General features: G+C 40.9%; 1 long non-coding RNA gene across 1 annotated transcript; it reads left to right on the plus strand.

Annotated features, from left to right (window-relative positions):
* Positions 1 to 633: 633 nt before the first annotated feature.
* Positions 634 to 3,465, plus strand: LOC123374418. Its single transcript, XR_006581104.1, has 3 exons — positions 634 to 734; positions 2,753 to 2,902; positions 3,276 to 3,465. It is a non-coding gene; the product is annotated as an uncharacterized LOC123374418 (long non-coding RNA).
* The last annotated feature ends 2,647 nt before the right edge of the window (positions 3,466 to 6,112 follow it).

Genomic DNA, 6,112 nt, shown 5'->3' on the forward strand with positions numbered 1-6,112 from the left:
CCAAAGAAAGGGAGGTGACTCACTCGAGAGTCCAACAGATCCTTTTGTTGCTGCCTACGCCTGCGTCCTTTGCTCCTGGGAGGCTGGGCTGGGTCTGTTCCATACCTGCCCTGATGAGGTGTGAATGCCTCTCTGTACTTGGGGAGTTTTTGCCTGGGCTTATTTTAAGCCACGAGGATACATTTTCAGCCTCATAACTACATCCATGAAATTATAACCTATAACATTACTGTAACAATAATGCTCAGTGCATTGTGAGCCTTCCAAAGACACCTGACATGACAAACTTTGCATTGGATACCACACAATCATTTTACAAGGATGAACATGAGGGTACTAGTTGTTCCCCCGAGGTACAGAGGGTCACAATCACACATCAGCAAATTATTCTTTTATGGGGGAGAAGAGAGGCATGTTGGCTAGTACTCTCATGTACTGAAGGGGCCCATTGGCCAGTGCTCTCCAGCTGGGGTAAGAGTCCATTGCACAGCACATTCTAATGGCATAAGGTTGGTTGGGTTGACCTTTCCAATTTCCAGCCATGGGCTGCCTACCTGGACTCAGACAGCGCAATTACTTTTCAGCCTGCCCCTGAATTCTTCCACCTGTCTTTCTGTTACTTTTCTCCCTCTTAGAGTCTCCATCACCATCTCCACAGTGGTGGCTCATTGCAGTGATTCTTGAGATCCTCTGTTTGGCTTTGCTGACAACCGCAAGGATCTTTGGTGCCAACTGTAAGTATCAGCAGGTAGATACTAAGGATGATCATTCTACTTATAAACATACAGCCATGGCATGGGGAAACCAACTCACATATTTCCTAATGGATGTGCATTTAGACATATAGGGCCAAATTCTGCCCATTGTCTCCAGTAGAGTTATAGCAGCAGAGAATTTGGCCTATAAACCATGACAAATGCAAGTATTAACAATGTACAAAACCCTAAATCCAAAGTAGGTTATCCCTTACCCTATATATATCAGGGCATTAGTCTCCTGTGCTTATCTGTCACCCACAGCCAGCTCTCCCAAACCTGGGCCTGGGCCCTGCTGGCTTAACATAGGGGAAGACTGATGGTTCTCTCTATTCCCCCTCCCTCTCCATTCTGCTTCTTTGTCCCCTTCTATACCCCACTTTGGACTATTCCATTCTCCCTTCTGCCCTGTCCCATTCCCCTTCTGTCACTTCCCCCGCTGCCTTCTCTTTCTTCTCCTTTTGTTCTTCTGCATCCTTGTTCCCCTCCCATTCTCTCCTCTTCCATTGTTCCCTCAGTTACTCCAGATCTCTGATTCTTACCTCTCCTGAATTCTTATAATTATTGTAAATTGTTGACAAAGGTACCAATGGATTGTGAATAGAAGGGCCACTTAAGAAAACAGAAGAGATAAGCAACAAGTAGAGCAATAGACAGAGGCAAAGAAACTCTTTCTCCTTTCTCCCATATCACTCACCCTTCCTGCATTACACAACTTTTAATGTAGCAGCTGCTCAGCTCCTCCAATTCCCTCCTTCCCTCTCAGCATCCAGCTCTGATGGCTGCATGGTTATTACTGTCTCTGCCAGATCTCTGGGGCTCCCGGCCGCCACCACTACGCAGGGGCTCCAGCAGAGCAGCAGAGTTCTGGCGGTGATTTAAATGGTATGGGGCTCTGGCCGCTGCCCACAGCCAGGACCCTTTTAAATTGCCAGCCTGGGGAAGCTGCCCCCTTCCAGTATGGTCAGCTGTGTACCGGCTCTTGCAGGTATGCCGTACTGGACCAAACCGGCTTACTTTCACCTCTGGTTCTGCTGCACCCCTGGCAAGGATTTACAGTTTGGTTCAATGGCTCTCAGCACCCCCACTCTACAAATTGTTCCAACTCCCCTGTCTAGTGCCCCTTGCCAACAATCACTCCAACCCTGCAATGGTCTGATTCTTCTCATGACTTGGCTTTCCAGCCAGGCTGCATTCAGCCCCATCCTTTCCAGGGTAAGAAAGTCCCACAGTTAATAGTCCAATGATGCTATGCCAGCTCTTTGGCCCACAATTCTGGGCCCAGTGTTCCTTACACCCCTTGTCTCCAGGCTTTCAATAGTCCTTACCTCGTGTATCAGGGTTTACTGCCTCCCAGGACTGCTTCCTACCTTGGTCTGTCTCTAGGTCCTTTTCCACCGCCCTTTCCAGGCTCAACAAGTTCTTTCCAGCTCCTGTAAGGAGCAATGGCTCCCAGGGCTTTCTCTTGGAAGCTGGTTCCTGCCCTTTTATCATAGCTCACTCCACCACCATGGCTTCCCTGTGTCTCTCCTGGCTTTTTACCAGAGTTCCCTTCCTAGAAGAGGATCCCAAGGCCTGGTCTCCCTAGGCTTCCTGCCTCCGTAGTATCCTGAAGCCCTTCCTTTATATTCCACTTAGCTCCTCCCCAGCTGGGACTCATCCTTAACTGGGCCTGACACACACTGTAGTTGCCACAAGGTGCCATAATTGAGCTCTCCAGCTACCCTTAACCCTTTCAGTGCCAACGTGGGGTACACACCCCATCACCCACTAGTCTAAGTGAGATCAGAATATGGCCCATTGTCCCTGCCTCAAGATAACTATGATGCAAAATTAGACCAACAACGTTGCAGCAGCCTGCAGTGGTTGGGGGCGGGGGACAATGATATATAACATAAAACATTTCAGCTGTTACAGTGATCATTGTTCTGTCAATTATTTCATTTCCTCCATGGCTCAGTAAAAACAATGTATTGTTCCCTTATTCTGATCTGAAGCCTCTCAGCTGTCCTGCCTGGAAGCCAGCGAGCATGACAACCTCACCCAGCAGAGGGAAAACCTGTAGAACCTCACCCAGCAGCTAGAGCTTCTACAAGCACAGAACTTAAACCTTTCAAAGGCTGTCCAGCAGCTGGCAAGCTACCGAGGTACTAAACCATATTGGGGAATCCGCTGTCACCCCAAGGCAGTTTCATAATTGTATGCAAAACTATGTTTGAATACAGTTGGAGCCTGCTTCTGCTCATGGTGAAATCAGTTATAATTTTGCCATTGACACTTCAATGGGAGTAGGGTAAGGCCCTTAATCATGCAACAGCTAATGCCATTTTTGGCAATAAGTCCCATTACAAATAGACGGAAGAAATAATGATGGATGAGTGGTACTGGAGAGTGTTAAAATGCAAATGTTTCCAGCCATAGAATGATATTTTGCTAGGTAAATTACTCTGAAATTAAACTGCATCACCCTCAAATGACTGATAAATATGGTGTAATCATCAACTTGGTTTTGTTTTGAAGGCTCCAAATGCCGCCTATGTCCAGATAAATGGTTACAGCACGGAGAGGATTGCTACCACTTTTCTAATGAATTTAAAATTTGGCAAAAGAGTAAAGATTATTGTTCTTCACTAGCTTCCAAGCTGCTTCAGATAGACAGCAAAGAAGAACTGGTAAATATTTATTTATTTTTGAATACTGGTCAACATAATTCAACAAGATAAAAATGTCTAAATGGCCTAAGGCAGAATAAACTATACAATTCACTGTTATATGGTTAAAGGTTCGTTATTTAGAACACAATGTAACTGCAGTATTTATTAGAAATGCTTTTAACTGTTTAATTATCTTCCTAACAGGCTATAGTACTAGTAGTGCTTGCTTCATTGGCCCAATACTGACACAATAAACCTACTGGTTTCACCTCAACTGATATTAAAAAACAAAACTGCTAGGGTAGATGGGACAGGACTATTTTCAGCACTGTTACAGAACACTAGAGTCCTGTAGGGTCAAATTGACATGTATTATGCACCACCTGAGTCCCACTTAAGACCTATTGTGAGGGCTTATGTGGGACTTAAAAGCATTAAGGCTCTCTGCTTAGCACATCTTTGGGAGTAATAAAAATAACTGTTACTAGGGCTGTCGATTAATCGCAGTTAACTCACACCATTAACTCAAAAAAATTAATCTCAATTTAAAAAATTAATAACGATTAATCACAGTTTTAATCACGCTGTTAAACAGTAGAATACCAATTAAAAATGTATTAAATATTTTTGGATGTTCTTCTATATTTTCAAATATATTGATTTTAATTACAACACAGAATACAAAGTGTACAGTGCTCATTTTATATTTTTTATTACAAATATTTTCACTGTAAAAATGATGGACTGCTTTGGATTGTTATTGAGTAGAACCCATCATCAGCATGGATGCATGTTCTCTGGAATGGTGGTTGAAGCATGAAGGACATATGAATTTTTAGCACATCTGGCATGTAAATATCTTGCAAACCCTCTACAAAAGTGCCATGCAAATGCCTGTTCTCAATTTCAGGTGACATTGTAAACAAGAAGCAGGCAGCATTATCCCCTGAAAATGTAAACAAATTTGTTTGGCTGAGCGATTGGCTGAACAAGAAGTAGGACTTAGTGGACTTGTAGGCTCTAAAGTTTTACATTTTTTATTTTTGAATGCAGTTTTTTGTACATAATTCTACATTTGTAAATTGCACTTTCACGATAAAGAGATCGCACTGCAGTACTTATATGAAGTGAACTGAAAAATACTATTTCTTTTGTTTATTTACAGGGCAAATACTTGTAATTAAAAATAAATATTAAGTGAGCACTGTACACTTTGTATTCTTTGTGGTAAAAGAAATCAATATATTTGAAAATGTAGAAAACATCCAAAAATATTTAAATAAATGGTATTCTATTATTGTTTAACAGCGCAATTAATTGTGCAATTAATCATGAATTTTTTAATCACATGATTAATTGCAATTAATTTTTAATCGTTTGACAGCCATAATTTATAGTAATTAATAATGGTGAAAACATGATTGAGACTCAGGACAAATACAACACCATGAATTTAGTGAATATCATCTCTTCCTTCCGTTATCTCCCAAGACCTATTTCATTTTAAAATTATATAATTTTCATATGGAATGAGAGCCATTAAAAAAATAAGCATTGTCATCCATTAATACAAAATTACCACATTGTTACTACAGTTATTTCCTACTGAAAATAAAGAAAACAATGTATGGTGATTGTTGACAAAAAGTGATTTGCTAATGGCTACAATTATATTTTGTTACTGATCTGAAAACTTAGAAGTGCAGATCTACTCTCCAAAATGACTTCATAAAAATGCAATTTATTATTTCACAGATTAGCTCCTTGTGTGTGCAGTCAGAGTCAGAGCTGCTTATCTTAGTGACAAAAGTAATACTTTGAGGTTAAATTTTCAAAAGCACCTATGTGATTTTGAAGTCAAAGTCCCATTTTCAAAAGCAACTTAAGTATTTAGAAGCCTGATCCTCATTGAAACTCATTGAGTCTTAGCCTCATAAGTGCCTGAGACACATTTCAAAATGGCCCTTTAGCTCCCAAGTCATTTAGGTGCTTTTGAAAATTTTATCCCAGATCTTCAGCTAAAGTAAATCAATGTTGCTCCATTGGCTTCAATAGAGCTACACCAAATTACACCATCTGAAGATCTGACCCTCAGGCTCCAGGCTGAGTTTACAGGAATGGCAGTTAGATAAAGGTATATTTTTACCCGTAATTTGTCAAAATTTCATCTTGAGTTACTGGGAGACAATGGACAATGAACAATAAAGTTTGTGACATCATTTTAGCAGATGTACTGAATAATAAATATGCATTTCAGTAATAAAGCGTGACCCCAGTGCTGTTGTGCTAGGTTTTGTATAAACATATAACAAAGAGACAGTTCCTGCTCTGAGCAATTTATAATCTAAACCTCACAAACGTTAAAAGTTCTGGGTCTGATCCTCAGTTGGTATAAACTGGTGCTAAGTCTATTGAGGGTAATATAGCTATGCTAATTTACACCAGTTGAGAATCTAGCCTATTGTCTCCTAATATCCTCTGAAAGCACTTTAATTTTATTTGAGAGAACCAACTATAAACCTAGGCCTCCGGTGTGGGAGAGAAAAAGGGAATGGGGGGTTGATAGACAGCCAGCTATTTTATTCCAGGACACTAAAGAAAGGGACTCAGCTGAGACACTTGATTCTTTTTATTTTCCTTTTGGTTAGCATATCCTGAGGGCAAGAATTTTTCCAAACTGAGTGGCCTGTGAAATCATTAACT

This window comes from Mauremys mutica, chromosome 1 (genome assembly GCF_020497125.1).
Source record: "Mauremys mutica isolate MM-2020 ecotype Southern chromosome 1, ASM2049712v1, whole genome shotgun sequence".
Taxonomy (NCBI): domain Eukaryota; kingdom Metazoa; phylum Chordata; order Testudines; family Geoemydidae; genus Mauremys; species Mauremys mutica.